Source organism: Equus caballus, chromosome 9 (assembly GCF_041296265.1).
Source record: "Equus caballus isolate H_3958 breed thoroughbred chromosome 9, TB-T2T, whole genome shotgun sequence".
NCBI lineage: Eukaryota > Metazoa > Chordata > Mammalia > Perissodactyla > Equidae > Equus > Equus caballus.
Genome location: NC_091692.1, coordinates 31,862,825 through 31,880,054, shown reverse-complemented (window position 1 = coordinate 31,880,054; position 17,230 = coordinate 31,862,825).

The window sequence follows — 17,230 nt, the reverse complement described above, 5'->3', positions numbered from 1 at the left end:
GCACTCCTTTTTGCTCCAGAAGAGTGTTGTTCTGAGGCTGGTGATTTCCTTCTTGTTCTATTCTCCACCTGTGGTCCTGCTCAGCTGTGCAGATCTCCAGAGACTATACAATATCCAACTAAAAATACTCCCATTATACAATGCCAGAAAAGTAAAAATGCTCCACATTTGACCATTGTGAAGTCCTGTACATTATCAGATTTCCAGGGAGAAAGTAGAAACCAAAAATGATCACCACCCCCCCTAGTTTTTATTCCTCTCAGCCTCAGCCAGAAAGTCTTCATGGTGATTCCTGGTAGCAGCTATACCTCAGACTATCTCTGCCAACCATACTTTCTTCAGGACTTTAGAAGTCCAACCAACTCAAGATAATGCAAATCTCTCATTGCTTCACTTTCTGAAGAATAAGGAGAGCTAATAGGACACATACCATGCCATCCACTTTACTTCCATCAAATGCATATATACGCACATGCATGCATACATACTCACATATGCACACACATATCTACACACACAAGCATGAACACATACATACATGCACACACAGGCACATCTATATACACACAAATATATATACATATATACACGCACACCTGCATACATGCATAATATTCACATGCATAAAAAAATCACTGTTGGTATCACAGTTAACTTGAACAAAATGATGTCCACAGAACCCAGCAATTAATACAATATAGAACCACACTATTGGCACCAACTTGAGACCAAGACAAAGATGAGGTGATGTCTGACAGAAGAAGGGGAATCTAGACAATCTTTGTTTCAACCTCCCAATGATGTCAGTCAGTCTCCACCATTGTATGGATTTAGGTTTAATTGGGGGAATTCAGCCATCAAGCTGGGGAAAGCTCATCTATGCATAGTTTCCTCTCAGCATTTTGCAAATTTTCTTGCAAAAATTAGAAATTTGAACTAGCTGCAGCTGCAAACTCAAGATTTTACTGAGGCGTGTTACTTTCTCATCCAGAATAATCGAAGCTCTATTTCCAGTGCACTTTTTTGCCAGGTGGCCCTGACCTCCTTGGGTTGAGCTGAGGACGAGAGTCTGACAAATGACACAGCCTCCACTCCTCCTGTGCCACTACCACTGCCTCTTGCTGTGGAGTCATTGGGACTGTACTGCCTGTCTCCTTGGACAGGGGTTCCCGCCTCTGCACATCTCTTCCCTTGGAGATCGCTCTTGGTGGGTAAAGGAACTGGGCCAATGTTGAGCCCTGAGGTTCCCATAGGGGACTGTTCCTTGTCGTGGGCTCTTCCTCAGAATGTTCTCTTTGCTCATCTTTTGAATTTTCCAGGCATTGAATATCCCATGATTCTTTAGTAACAGTATAAATACATTTTTCTGCCATCTAACTTTCTAAAGTAGTGGTATATGCTTCTAATATTCTATTTTCTTTGTTGTTCCCTTGACCTTTTATGGAAAATTTTGTTGAAACTTTAGCAGTTTAACTTAGTTTTTAAAAATTGGTCCCCTCTCTTCTCTGTTATATATAAAGCTCGGGCATTTTGCTAGAATTGAGCATTTCATTTCTTTTATCTTTTTCATTGTTTTTAGACCTACAAATGTTCCTAGATTTTATATCATAGAAAAAGATGTGACGTCAAGTAATTCTGGATCTGCTAGGAGCATATCTTGCCTCCAACCTGTGCTGATAATCTCACCTGCATTTGTCATTATACCTGACTCCAACCCAGACCAGGCTTTTCAGTAAACCAGTGATTCTTAGAGTATGGTTCCCAGACCAGCAACATCAACATCACCTGAGAACTTGTTAGAAATGTAAATTCTTGGGCTGTACTCCATACCTGCTGAATCAGAAACTCTGAGAGGTCATGCCAGCACCTGTATTTAAACAAGCCCTCCAGATGCTGCTGATGCTCACTCAATGTCTTGGTCATTTCAGGCTGCTATAACAAAGTGCCAGAGACTGCATCACTTAAGCAACAGAAATTTATTTCTCACAGTCTGGAGCTAGGAAGTCCAAGACCAAGGTGCCGGCCCATTCGGTTCCTGGTTAGAGCCCCCATCCTGGTTTGCCAATGGCCACCTTCTTGCTGGGTCGTCTCATGGAGGAGAGAAGGATCATCTCTCTTGTGTCTCTTCTTGTAAGGGCACTAATCCCATTTATCAGGGCTCTACCTCATGACCTAATTATCTCCCAAAGGCCCCACCCCTAAATCCCATCACAGTGCGGGTTAGGGCTTTGACGTTTAAATGTGAGGGACATAAACATTCAGTCCATAGCACTCAAGTGTGTCAACCACTGCCTTAAACAATATTCCGGCTCTGGCTAACTCATCCACAGCAGCTTAGGAGGAAGGCCTTTTTCCTTGCCCCGGCCATATTGAAGTAGTCTGCAGGGTTAATAGAAGTGGCAGCTCACCTTCTCCGGATTGCTAGCGCAGCAGAAGTGATTGTAGTAGTAAGAGCCTCGAGTGCTGCCCGCGCCCAGCCAGTTCTAGTGGTTGCCATAGAGTGACCCATGAGTCTTCATGATGGGCTCACTGAGATAGGTACTCGTTTTATGCTCACGTCTTTTTATCTCTCCCCCTCCCCAACCCCTGGCAACCACTGATATTTTTACTGTCTCCATAGTTATGGTCTTTCTCAGAATGTCATATAGTTTGAATCATACACTATGTGGCCTTTTCAAATTAGCTTCTTTCACGTAGTTATACGCATATGTGTTTTCTTCCTGTCTTTTCATGGCTTGATAGCTCATTTCTTTTTAGTGTGGAATAATATTCCATTGTCTGGATGTAGCACAGTTTATTTATCCCTTCACCTACTAGTTTTATACTCATTTTACAGATGGGAAAGCTGAGGCACAGAGGACTATCAACTTACCCAACAGCACGCACTGAGTGGGCGGCAGACGAGGTTTGGACTGAGGCAGTCTGCCTGTGGCAGTCATGCTCATCACCAAGGGTAGCACGCCGATCCTCAGTTATCCACTTCCTGAGGTATCTCTATTCTGTCACCCAACACATATTTACTAAGCACTCAGAAAACTCATCGACATAAACTAGACTTCTGAACCTAGTTTACTCTTATAAAAATAACTCATATACATACTTATTTCAAGTTAGAGTCTCAAAAACTTGAAAACCCATATAACTTCTTTCATACTTTCTCTAAGGAGCTGTTGAGAGAACATTCCACAAAAAATGCTGCATATCAGGTTGCCACACATTGATGGTCAATCTGAGCCACGAATTTTTCCCCTGCATTTAAGTGGGAAGGTTTATGCCACCTAAAGAACATAGATTTTAGAGAAAGATGACTGAGGATGGAATTTTGGCATTTCTGCTTATGAGTTATTTGCCAATAGGAAGGTAACTTCTCTGAGCCTCAGTTTCCTATGGTATGGAGGTACCATAGATCTCCCAGGCCTGTGAGGATGAAGTGACCAGATGAGATGGAAGAATCTGCCGTGAGCCTGTGCGGACATTCTCAGCCCAGAGTGCTTTCTCCTTTCTCCCAGAGGCCAAGTGGCTCTGGTGGCTTCTGTGACATTGCTCCCAGGACTGTTCTGTCGTGGGGCTTCTCCTCTCCTACACTGGGCCTAGAATTGGCCACTGAGCTCCAGTGGTTGCTAGAGCATGGATTATCCAAGAAATTCTTAAGCCATGGAGGTTTTATGGTACTAACTCCCCAAGCCATATAGATTAGGAATGTTAATTAGATGGTCAGGATATAAAACGATTTTCTTAAATACTTTATGTAAAATTCCCTTTTATACACTCATGAAAATTAAAATAACAATCTATTTTTTATATGTATAAGAAGGATTAGAATCATCCCATTTAAATTTGAGCCATTCTGAAGAAAACAGCGTCAATGTAAGGAGTAGGCATCTGACATCTCTTAACCCTCCTGAAGTGGGACTCAGCTGGTTCTTGGAGATGGAAATACAACCTGGACGTTAGGGTCCCGTGTGCCTGGGGTCTCACCTTGCAGCTTTGAAGTGCTGTTAGCCCACTGATGGGGTCATTGGGGCTGTTTGCTGCTGGCAGAGCAGAGTTTTCCTTATTAACAATTGCCACAGCCACTTCAGAAATGCCAGAAGACACGCTGGGGCCTAAACTTGGCAGTCTTAGAAAATTAAGGTGAATGTTTTGTTTTCAGCTGAATATCCAATAATTTCTTTCTCTTTCTATAAATATTTAGCAGATTCTTTGATTCAGCTATACCAGTTAACATTTTGTCAGAGTTTAAAATGAAGGAAAACGATCACCCCCTTGAATTAAAACAAAAGGGCTTCTTTCAGAAACTGGCACCTTGTGAGTGCCCTGCCTCCACCCACAAGTGAGGGCACAGGCTTTGCAGAAGTGTTATGTAGCTGTCATGGTCTGAATTGTGTCTCCTCAAATTCATACATTGAAGCCCTAACCCCCAGTACCTGAGAGTGTGACTGTATTTGGAGATACAGTCTTTAAAGAGGTAATTAAGCTAAAATGAGGTCATTAGGATGGGCCCTATGCAAGACGACTGATGTCCTTATAAGAAGAGGAATTAGGACACAGACAGAGAGAGACATCAGACACGTGTACACACAGAGGGAAGACCATGCCAGGACACAGGGAGAAGAAGACAGCCATCTCTAAGAAAGGCTTCTGAAGGAACCAACACCGCTGACACCTTTATCTCAGACTTCCCGCCTCTAGAACTGTGGGAAATAAATGTCTACTGTTTCAGTCACGCTGTCCGTGGGATTGTTATGGCAGCCCGAGCAGACTGATAGCAGCACATACATTTGATTTCTCACTTTTGTTCTGAGTGAAAAACAGGTAATGAATCACTTACCGTAATAACTTCACATTCTTCCTTTTTCTAGGAAACCAAGGAGGAAATGTGTTAGATCTGCCTCCAAATTCTTTCCTCCTAAGAGTTACATTTTGTGAGAATAGCAATGAATAAATCACAATTCTAGGTCAATTCCAAGGTTTAAAAGAAACCTTACTATGATTCATTCTTAATTCTTCAAAAAATAAAATATGTATATTTCACTAAATTAGAATATGAAACAATTTCATAGTTGGAAGGACAATTTCCAACGCATTGAAGCAAAACACTCTTCAACAGAGAAAGCATTTTAAGAATCTCCGTGAAATATTTTACAAGATAAAACCAACCGTATTCATAACTTGGAATGTAAATTCACTTTGCTCAAACTTCTGCAATTGCTTCTGATGAGGATGATTTTACAAGAGTTTTAAATATACACTTACATAATTATTTCAGCTTCCAGACTGAATTACAATCAGAATTGGCTATACTTTAAAACTCATTCTTTCTGTTAGAATGCTGGGAAGTGCCTGGATCATAAAATAACAATGCTCTCTTTCTCTGCCAGCTGAAGGTGGCCGTGTCCAGGGTGTCTCTTGATTCAAAAAGCCTAAAAACGGCCCCAAACAAGCAGCGACTATTTCCCACATTTATATTGTACTGTTACGTGCTTTCATAAAAATCACCAGATGTTGTAATTATTAATTGTCTGAATAGCTAATGAATGACCAAAGAAGCCTAACATCTTTTTAGAAGGTAATTAACGGTGATGCTGTGAAAGCTTCCTTTAACTACATTCACCTGCAGATGTCAGCAAATTTTTAAAGGTTTTGTATAGACAGATTTTGCAGGGATTTTTCCTCCATTTTTTGATTCCCTGCTTTTGGACAAGTAAACACAAAAACCCATGGCGGCTGATAGCAATTACGATGAAAATATTTCGGTTGGTCTGAGGCGCAAAAGAAAAAGGAAGAACGTGTGTCTACATTTCAGCCAAAGGATGTGACCTGAACTTTGGATTCTAATTCTTGCCCAGGCGTGTTTTCAGACTTCTAGTCACATAAGTGAAATAAAGGCCAATGACCAAATGAAATGAATGTTAAAACATATAGGGACAAATTGTTCTCAAATTGCTTGAGAAGTGGATTGGCATAGTGGTGAAGAGCTGAGACTGGCCACTGCCTCAGATTGGTGTGTGACTCTGGGCTGCTCACTCACCTCTGTTCCTCAATGGCCTCATCCTCCTCTGTAAGACGAGGGTTATATTAGCACCTACTTCACAGGATCGTTGTGAAGACTGAATTAGTATAAGTAACTTAAAACAGCTCATAGAAAGTGCTTAATCAGAGTTGGCTAATATTATTACTCCGGGTTGCAAGACTCTGTGTAAGTTATTTAACCTCTTTAAGCTTTGTCTTCTATAGTACGAAAGTAATAATATTGTCTACTTCATAGGGCTGGGGGGATTAAATGAGATATTAAATGCAACTCGCGTAGTATAGCATTTGTAAGATCTTAGAAATGGTGGCTATTATTCTGATTGTGCACAACAATGCCAGGAGCCATCTGCCATGAGGCTTATCCATGCATAGGTCCCTGCTGTCCAGTTTCCATGTTACCTCTGTCCTCACAACAAATCAACCTAACCTTCACATTTCATCTCCATGTTTCGTTAATTCCTGCTCTGGAACCCGGAAGGATAGCTATCATTGATTGAGTGCTTGCAGATCCTTTCAATAAATGACCTCTTTTAAACCTCATGACAATTCCTGCAAAGTACATGACATTAAACTCTTTGTGCAGATGAACAACCAGAGCCCAGAGATATTAAGTGACTTGCTCAAGATCATAGAATAATGAAGAGGATCCCTGGAGATAAAAAGTGGATCTCCAAAGCCCATGTTCATTCCACATCATTTAGCCCAGTATTGCCAATCATAAATAGTTATTAGAATAAATAACGGTATAGATTCCTTATGTATTTTGCATACTGCATTCTCCTGGATTTTTTATATTCTATTTGCTTTTCTCTTGCTCATTCATGTTTAACACAGGCAACTCTTGCTACCCTCTCATTACTTTACATAGTGTGAATGAATTATTAATCCCTCCCTTCTCTGACACCTGCATGTCTTCACTTTGGATTTAGGCAAGGGCTGTGTACTGCACACAGCATAGCTGGAAACGTTCAGTCAGCCTGTGGGCAATAGCTCAAAGTCTGAGACCACCAATCTACTTTTTGCTGATTCTGGACATTTTATACAGATAGAATCATACGATATGTGGCCTTTTGTGACTGGCTTCTTTCACTTAACATAATGTTTTCAAGATTCATCCGTGTTGTAGTATATATCAGTAGTCCATTCTTTTTCATGGCTAAATAATCTTCCATTGTGTGTGTTTCTACAATTTGTTTATCCATTCATTTGTTGATAGACATTTGGGTTGATTCCACATTTTGGCTATTGTGAATAGTGCTATTATTAATATTCCTGTACAAGTATTTATCTAAATATCTGTTTTCAATTATTTGGGTATATATCTAGTGGTGGAATTACTGACTAATATGGTAATATGTTTAACTTTTTGAGGAACTATCAAGCCGTTTTCCACAGTGGTTGAATGATTTTATATTCTCACCAGCAATGTAAAAGTGTTCCAGTTTCTCGATGTGCTCACTAACGTGTTATTTTCCATTTATAAAAATTATAGCCATCCCAGTGAGTGTGAAGTATATTTCATTGTGGTTTTGACTCGCATTTATCTGATTAATAATGATGTTGAATATCTTTGCAGGTAATCATTGGACGTTTGTATATCTTCTTTAGAGAAATATCTATTTAGATCTTTTGCCTATATCTTAATGGGCCATTTGTCTGTTTATTGTTGAGTTATAAGAGTTCTTTATACATTTTAGATATGAGTCTCCTATCAGATATATAATTTACAAATATTTTTCCATTTGTGGGCTGTCTTTCCACTTTCGGGATAGTGCCATTTGATGTACAGAAATTTTACATTTTGATGAAGCCCAATTTATCCATTTTTTTTCATTGCTTATGCTCTTGGTATATCTAAGAAGACATTGCCACATTCAAGGTCATGAAGATTTATCCCTATATTTTCTCCTAAGAGTTTTATAGTTTTGGGTCTCAATTTAGGTTCTTTGACCCATTTTGATTTAAGTTTTGTACATGGTGTGAGGTAAGGGTTCAAATGCATTATTTTGTATATATATGTACAGTTGTCTCAGTGCCATTTGTTGAATAAATTATTATTTCCCCATTGAATGGTCTTGGAACCCTTGTAGAAAATCAGTTGACCAGAGATACTTGGGTTTATTTCTGGACTCTGAATTCTATTACATTGATTTATATGTCTGTCCTTAGGCTGTTACTACACTATCTTGACTATTAATGCCTTGTAGTATGTTTTGAAAGTGGGAATTGTGAGCTTTTCAGCTTTGTTCTTCTGTTTCAAGATTGTTTTGGCTCTTCTGGGTCTGTTGAATTTCCATATACATTTTAGGATCACCTTGTCAATTTACACAAAAAAATCTAGCTGATATTCTCTGATTGTGATTGTTACATTGAATCTTTTGATAAGTTTGGGGAGTATTGCCATATTAACAATATTGGGTCTTCTTGTGCATGAATATGGGTATCTTTCTGTTTATTTAGATATTGTTTAATTTCTTTTAACAAAGAGTTGTAATTTTTAGAGCATAAGTTTTGCACTTCTTTTGTCAAATTTATTGCTAAGTATTTTATTCTTTTTGAGGTTATTGTAAATGAAATTGTTTTCTGAAATTTATTTTCAGATTGTTCATTGCTAATGAATAGAAATACCATTGATTTTTGTATATTGATCTTATGTCTTACAACCTTGCTGAACTCATTCTAACAGTTTTAAAGTAGATCACCTTGGGTTTTTAAAAATATATATACATGAGACCGTATCATCTGCAAATAGAGATTGTTTTAATTCTTCCTTTCCAATCTATCCAGCCTTTTATTTCTGTTTCCTGCCTAATTGTCCTGGCTAGATCCTCCAGTACAATGTTGAATAGAAGTGGTAAATAAACCCTGCATTACTGGGATAAAACCCACTTGGTCATGGTATATAATGCTTTTTATGTTTCTGGATTCAGTTTGCTAATATTTTGTTGAGGACTTTTGCATCAATATGTGTAAGATACATTTGTTTACAGTTTTCTTGTGATGTTGATAGTTTCTTAAATACCTTATGATGTCTTTGTCTTGTTTTGATGTCAGGGTAATAACTGGCCTCAGAATGAGTTGGAAAGTGTTCCCTTCCCTTCTTTTTAAGGGGGATAGTTTATGAAGAATTTGTACTAATTCTTTAAACATTTGGTAGAATTCACTAGTGAAGTTATCTGGGCCTGGATGTTTCCTTGAGGGTAGTTTTTTTGATTGCTAATTTAATCTCCTTATTTGTTATGCACATATTCAGATATTCTATTTCTTCTTGAGCTGGTTTCAGTAGTTTTTGTCTTTCTAGGAATTTGTTCACTTTATCTGTTATCTAATTTATTGATAAATTGTTCATACTATTCCTTAATTACCCTCTTTACTTTTGTAAGGGTAGAAGTAGTGTCCTTTCTTTCATTTCTGACTTGATATTTTTGTGCTTTTGAATCAACAGTGTATCTCCTATAGGCAGTATATAGTAGAATCATTTTTTAAATCTAGTCTGACAATCTCTGCCTTTTGGTTATATTATTTAATCCATTCACATTTAACGAAACTATTGATATAGTTGGATTCATTGTGCCATTTTACCTTTTTTTTTAAATGTCTCATGTCTTTTCTGTTCCTCCATCACTTCTTAGCTACTTTCTTTTGCTTTAAGTGAATATTTTCTAATGTAACATTTTGATTTTTTAAATGATTTTTTTTACTGTTTCCTTAGTAGTTGCTCTAGAGCTTACAATGTACATTTTAATTTATATGAATCAGCCTCAGATTTATACTAAATTAATTCCATGAGATATAGAAGTGGTTACTCCAGAGGAGCTCTATTCTTTTTTTCTGCTTTCTGTGGTATAATTGTTGTACATATTACGTCTATAAAGGTTACAAAACTCAACAGTACATCATTATAAATGATTACTTATGCAATTTTATATTTTTAATGAAGCTGAGATGGGAAAGGAGAGTAAGTATATATTTATAGTTTTTGTTATGTTAACCTTATTTTATTTATTTATTTATTTTGAGGAAGATTAGCCCTGAGCTAACATCTGCTGCCAGTCCTCCTCTTTTTGCTGAGGAAGACTGGCCCTGAGCTAACATCCATGCCCATCTTCCTCTACTTTATATGTGGGATGCCTGCCACAGCATGTCTCACCAAGAGGTACCATGTCTGCACCCAGGATCCGAACCGGCGAACCCCGGGCCACCAAAGTGGAACGTGCAAACGTAACCACTGCACCACTGGGCTGGCCCGAACCTTATTTTTTATCATTGCTGATTCTCTTCATTTGTTCCTATGGTTTTGAGTTACCATCTGGAGTCATTTCCATAGCCCTTCTCCTTTGTGCTGTTATTGGTAAATATATTACATATTTATATGTTATAGGCCAACAATACAATTTTATACATATTATTTTATATAATTGCTTTTTAAATCAGTTAAGAGAAAAAGGAGAAAAAAATATGCATTTATGCTGTCTTTTATAAATATGTGATTACCTTTACCAGAGCCCTCGTTTTTCATGTGGATTTGAATTACTGTCACTTGCTTTCAACCTGATGATCTTTCTTAAATATTTCTTGTAAGCTAAGTCTGCTATCAACAAATTCTCTCAGTGTTTGTTTATATGAGACAGTCTGTATTTTGTCTTCATTTCTATAAGATAACATTGCTGGATATAGGATTTTTTGTTGACAGTTGTTTTTCTTTGAGCACTTTGAAAATGTTATCCCATTTCTTTCTGATGATTCTGATAAGAAGTCAGCTATAATCTTATTAGGGCTCCCTTCTAAGTAACAGTTTATTTTTCTCTTGATGTTTGATGAAGTCACCTCTGGTCTTCTCAGTTCATCTCTCCAAGTGTGGCTGAGGGTGATCTGGGTCCCAGTATTTTCAGTGTCTCTACTCAAGGTAAAGTTTCCATCCCACAAGTGGAGATTGGGTGGAAGAAGAGAGCCCCCGTATCTTGGCTGCACCCTTCTGGAACTTAGCTTCTATCATGGGTTGCTAGGGGCAAGGTGAGAAATGTTGAAATCCTGCCCCTTCCAGGAAAATATCTTAGCCCTCTACCTGGTTGCTGGGGAAAGAGGGAGCCCTGTTTTCTTGATTACATGTATGAGAGTGGAATTTCCATCACAGTGGGAGGAAAGAGGGGAGAGAAGAATGGGTCATGGCTGAAGTGCCGTAAACTCTTGCTGTTCTTACTGAGTTTTAGCAGGCTTTCTTAAATAAATGCTTCTTCATTTACTGTTTACCCTTAGACTATTTCCAGAAACTTTCAGTGCTTGTCTTCATAATCTTCACCAGTTCCACTGTGAAGTGGGTCCATGGAGGTTCTCACTTTTGTATGCCAAAAGTGGGACTTCTATTCACTTTACTCTGTCTTCAATCTTCACTAAATCTCTATTTGTAGATTATAATTCCCCTTAGACAACTGTTATGAACCTGGTTGTGTTCCACCCAAAATTCATATGCCGAGATTTTAACCTATAGTATCTCAAAAAGTGACTGTATTTGGGGATAAGGGCTTTAAAGAGGTAATTAAGTTAAAATGAGGTCATGTGGGTTCGGCTCTAACCCAATGTGACTGATGTCATTAAAAGAAGAAGAAGAGAGACCAGGGATGTGCATGAACCGGGGGAAGGCCGTGTAAGGCGTAGCGAAAAGGCAGTGATCTACAAGCCAAGGAGAGAGGCCTCAGGAAAAGCGAGACCTGCTGACACCTTGATCTGGACTCCAGGCTCCAGAACTGGGAGAAGAGAAGTTTCCATGTTTAAGCCACCCAGTCGGTGGTGGTTTGTTACAGCAGCCCTAGCCGACTCATACAATAACTGTGATGATTTTGTCTTTTTGCATTAATATTTTTCTCTAAGAAGCCTGGGGCAACACCTTCTCATCCCCTCTTGTTACCACTAAAAATATCCAAAGCCAAATGAGACAAATTCTGGCATTCTTTCCCTGGTCTGTGGTGGAAGTGGTGAGCTACTAAGATGGGGAGAGGCTTTTCTACTTTCAGATGATCTTCCTGGGCTAAGCCCCAAGAGAACCAAACCCTGTTAGGTCACTTTTCTGCAAATTGGGTGGTATTATTAAGGTTTTGAGGGTTTGTTAACTCACCTGCTCCCCTCTCCCCCAACACACACACTATTTCTGTGGGTTTTGAGAAGTGTGAGCTTCTCAAAAGGTCTTAGTATCTTCTGTCTGTCTTTTTTAATATTCTCGCCTCAAAGATAATAAATAGCCTGAAGCTGTGCCCCTCCCTTTGTGAAATGGCACCTGCATAGTTTTAACTGCCTTGAAGCTTAGTTGTTTATTTTGTTCAGCCTCAGAAAGCAAGATGTTGCCTTCCAGCTTCGTTCTGCCATTATTTCACTACTTCATTCTGCTCGCTTGCTGCAGAGGAGCCTCTTAAATCAAAGAAAGATGGTGCAAATTTAGGGTTCTGTCAACCTACTTCTTGAGACCTCTCCTAAAGGGCTTTGATTCGATCTGACGCAAACCAAGCATGTCCTAAAACTAAGCTTCTGTGTGTCCGGCAGTGGTCTGGTGTAGGTATCCTAAGATGCCTCTCTCCTACTGTATAACAGAACGTCAAGAAACATGTGACCCTATGGAAGCACACTTCCAACCAGCACCAGGGGCATAATCTACCCCTCTATGACTTAAATTTCATAATTGGATTTAACAGTCTAAGGGTGGCATTGATGCTAAATTGCACAATCATGCCATCTATTTCAACTCCACTGCTTTGGAGATTTCTACATGGTATATTGAAAGATTATTTTAAGAGGTGCAGTTTGTGATGAAGCCTCCTAATAGTGCCTCTTTTACTAAACCAGTTTGATATTTATAAGTGTCTAGGGGAGGGAAAAACTACTGAAATTGCATCACCCCCTTCAGGAAAACTTTAAAAGGTCTTGTTTAATATTAATGTAGTGTACAATTACTTATGAGCTCTTGCTGAGAGTACTAGAATAATATAGGGTATGAATGTCCCAGTGTGCCTGAACATTATTTTAGTTTACAAAACCTAACTCAAGCTGCTATTTATAGATTTAAACTTGATGGTAGATTTGCAAAAGGAGCAAAACATTTGCAGAAGTTTGCTAATATATATCAGAATGAAGCCCCAGGCCTACACAGGTTAAAGCACCCGAGGGCCCAGGGGAGGCATTATATAATATTCAAAAGGACTAGATGGTTCAGGAGGCTGCAGCTTTTGCAGGAGAGCTCAGAAATGGCATAGGAAAAAGGGGAGGCATGCTGCCTACATAGCTCTTTCTCAAGGAGTCCTCACATCCTCGCCTCTTCTCTTGGTCCCTATGTTACTCAATTTCTCTCTCCTAGTCTATCATTTTATTAGGCTGCAAAAATCAGCTTACTTTGTTCTTCGTCTCCTTCCAAATTATACCCTGGGGATCTTATCTTTTCCCTAAAAAACACATTTTTCTAAACTAAGAGCCATCTATCTAAATCTATTCTGAGATGAATTATGTATCTTCCCTAGTATTTTGAATAGCATTTTTTCCTTAGTATTATATCATGTCATCATATTTTCATGTTTAACGGGATGTTTTAGTATTCAAATTATACAAAAAGGCAAATTATTATTAGACTGAAAGAAGATAGCATAACATTGAAAGTATAAATAAGCAGAGCTTGAATTTAAAATTCTGAATTGGAGCTATTGTATCTTTTGTTAATTATCTTTCGGATTATGCATATTATTTTGCAGAGGGGAAGCAGAACTTCAGTTTTCTCTGAAGTCTTTCCATCTATTGGCTAATACATGCAATAAGAATTTTTTTAACATTAGTTTAAAAACAACCACCACAAAAAATCTTTCTATTCATGGAATAGATAATACATGCATTCTTTGTAGGATTTTGTAAATTTTTCACAAAAAGTCTCTATGATAAATAGATGAATATAAATTTTAATGCTATGGTTAAGTACAATTACTTTTGCTAGAAATATTTTGCTTTCGTGGAAGTTGTGGACAAAACTAAAGAAAAATTGAATAGAAGCCTGACAAATATCACAATATCAAATTTAGCCAACAAAAAATATACTATCAATAGTGATATATGTATTATTAATCCCACTTTACAGAAAAAGGAAGTAGATTACAGAGAAGTCAAGTAACATCCGAAATTGCATGTAGAGTAACCAAAAAAGCCAGGATTTCAGTCCATGTTTGCCTAATTCCAAAGTTTGTGCTCATGCCCAATGAAAAAGTAGTTGCTTGAAGGCCCCATCATCTCAATGATAGTCAAAATAATCACTTTAAAATATACGTATATCTAAAATGTATCCTTTGGAAGGCTGTGGTTTCTCATTCTATGGCTGGGATAACAGACATCTTACAGTAACTGGCAGACAGACACTTATTGTACACGGCCTATGCAATCACTGTGTCTACTTTCCTACAGCAGGCACATGGGGGAGAGGAAGCCCCTACATCTAGAAATTAATAATTTCAGTTATGGGAAGAAGACTGAAGAATAAGCTTAGTTGTTTCAAAGACATTTCACTGTTATTATTTTACTTAATTCTCATCACAAGGTGGTGAGGCTAAATTATCCTATTTCCTACATGAGAATATGCAACTTAAAGCTAAGGGACTGGGTCACAGAGCTAGGGTGGTAGAACTGGACTCTGACTCAGGTCCTTAGACTAATAGCCCATACTGTGTCTACCAATCAAATGGATGGATAACATTTGACTTTAATTCTGAATGAAAAGGAAGAACTAGTTGGTAAATGAAAGTGCATGGGACCTTGGAAGGGCGTTTGTCCCGGAAAACATCACATGGAGGAGGATGAGCCACCCTACTGAGCCTTGTCCGAATTCCTAACCACAGAAGCATGAGTACATAAAATTTTTGTGATTTTGAGCTGCAAAGTTTGGGGGTAGGTTGTTTTGTAGCAACAGATGTACTTTAACAAACGCTCTTCCAAGGAAACTATGGCTATGGTTTATTATAGTGAAAGGATACAGATTAAAATCAGCAAAGGGAAAAGGTGCATGAGGTAATATCCAGGGGAGACCAGGCACAAGCTTCCAGGTGTCTTCTCCTTGTGAACTCACACAATGCATTAAATTCTCCCAGCAACAATGTGTGACGACATGTATAAGATGTTGCTAACCAGAGAAGTGCACCTGAGGCTTGGTGTCCAGTGTTTTTATTGCAGTCAGTCAGGTAGGCACACAGCACCTCAGCTACTAAGACTCCAGCTCTTCAGAGCAAAAACAGACACTCTCCATGAATCACTTTGTTAGCATGAACTCTCTGATCAGACTAGTACAGCATAGCCCAAGGCCTCAAATACACAGAAACACTCTTACCAGACAGAGTATTCCTGGGACTCAGAGCTTATAAGCCAGAAGCCAGCCAAGGTCAAGTTCCAAATGAGATCTTTCTTGGGAATGTGCAGGGTATGAGCAACCTAGATCTGCTGAGTTAAATTTTTCCTGCATGGACCAACCCCATGGTCCTTGCCCTCCGCTCTCTTTCAGCAAAAAAATCATATTTTCATGAGCATATTCACTAGTAGACCATTTATATGACAGACACAGTAATAGTATAAGCATGAATACAACCAACATTTGGAGAGGCCAGTGTGGGCTAAGGATAGACCTAAAGGACCAGCTAACCCATCCTTTAAAGCCATTATATATATTTTCATATTTTTGTACTAATTTGATTTTTTACTTTTCCATTTGATCTACTTTTATAACTTGTGATAAACTTGTGCAGAACTATTTAACACAGAAATCAGCTGATGGTTTGTTAAATCCAGTACTTCCTCAGGTCAGTAATTTTCCATTGGTATTACATCCTGAGGAGGCTTTAACTCAATTTCCCTACACATTTGATCATTAGTATCAGTATTATCATATCATTGTTTTACACAGGTAGCTGAATTTTATCAATGATGCCAGTGTTACACCATATTGTGGTACAGTCATGGTGCAATTCAATTTCATTACAGAACAGATAGGTAAAAATTACAGAGGCATTTGCTATGCCTTCCCAACAGGATCATCCCTTGCCCATATGCCAGATTACAATTGGCCATGATTTGGTTATTTCTGGATTTCAAGTTAGTTGGGGGCAAAGTCAGTCATCCTGCCTTAGTTAATAAGCTTGTACCGAGACTGGTTTACATCTTATGTTGTTATACAGTGAGGCCTACCTCCCTTCTGCAGGAAGGACATAGGTGGTATTCAGAACATTTCCTACCCCTGCTAACTGTGCTATAGAATACGTCTTATTTTAATCTATTCTTAGGGCAAAGGCAGTTGTAATGCATCTACGTAAATTATAAGTGCCCTCAGAGAATTTCCGTAGGTTTGGAGGCCTATATGTTTTTCACAGGCATGCCCCTTAGACCTCTTCAGCCAGGATAGAGGGCCATTATCCCATAGCTACTTCAACCTCCATCTGCATTAAATAGACAAGAGGCCCTGTTGGATCAAGGACAGTCTTTCTTAAGACCGGGTCCTAGCTTTACGCAGCATTATTTTTAAGTTTAACTGACCCATTTCATTAAATCTTCATTATGTTTCTGGGCCGACTTCTATCCCTTGCCTTCTTCCTGGAAGAAAATTTCCTCTACTCTGCTTATTCTAGCTAATAAATCTTTTGCCTCTGAATGCTGCTCCTCATTAAAAGCAAATTCAACTTGTCCTGGGATATCTAGACCAGCACCGTTAAAGCCCTTTTCTATCTTGTGGGTTAGTGCTGTTTAATCCATCATCTTGTTTAACCCACAAATCCAACAAGGCATGTTGGTGCCATCGTATACTAATCGCCTGAGTACAGTTAGACACTTGCTCTTTACCCAAAAATGTTGAGTCCCCCATACTAGGGTCGGTGAGTGGTAGTCACACCTAGATGTAATTTAGTCTGAGTATGCCATAAGGCCACCTACAGCCTTTCTTGTCTCAGGATGGGGCCATTTCCCGGGGAATTTTGGACCCAGATGCGATGCCAACTACTTAATTCCTATCGTCCTTTTCTACTGGTTCATAGCTTTTCATCCATAAAAAAAGGCTGGTATGTATTTGTGCATAGCACACTGTAGCATGCTGGGCATGCAGCTGTTATGTTTTATCCATTATAACGAGGGAACTTTCTAAGCATTTGATGGTCAAGGTTTATAGTTACGCAGATCAGTCTGCCAGGAGCTGTATACT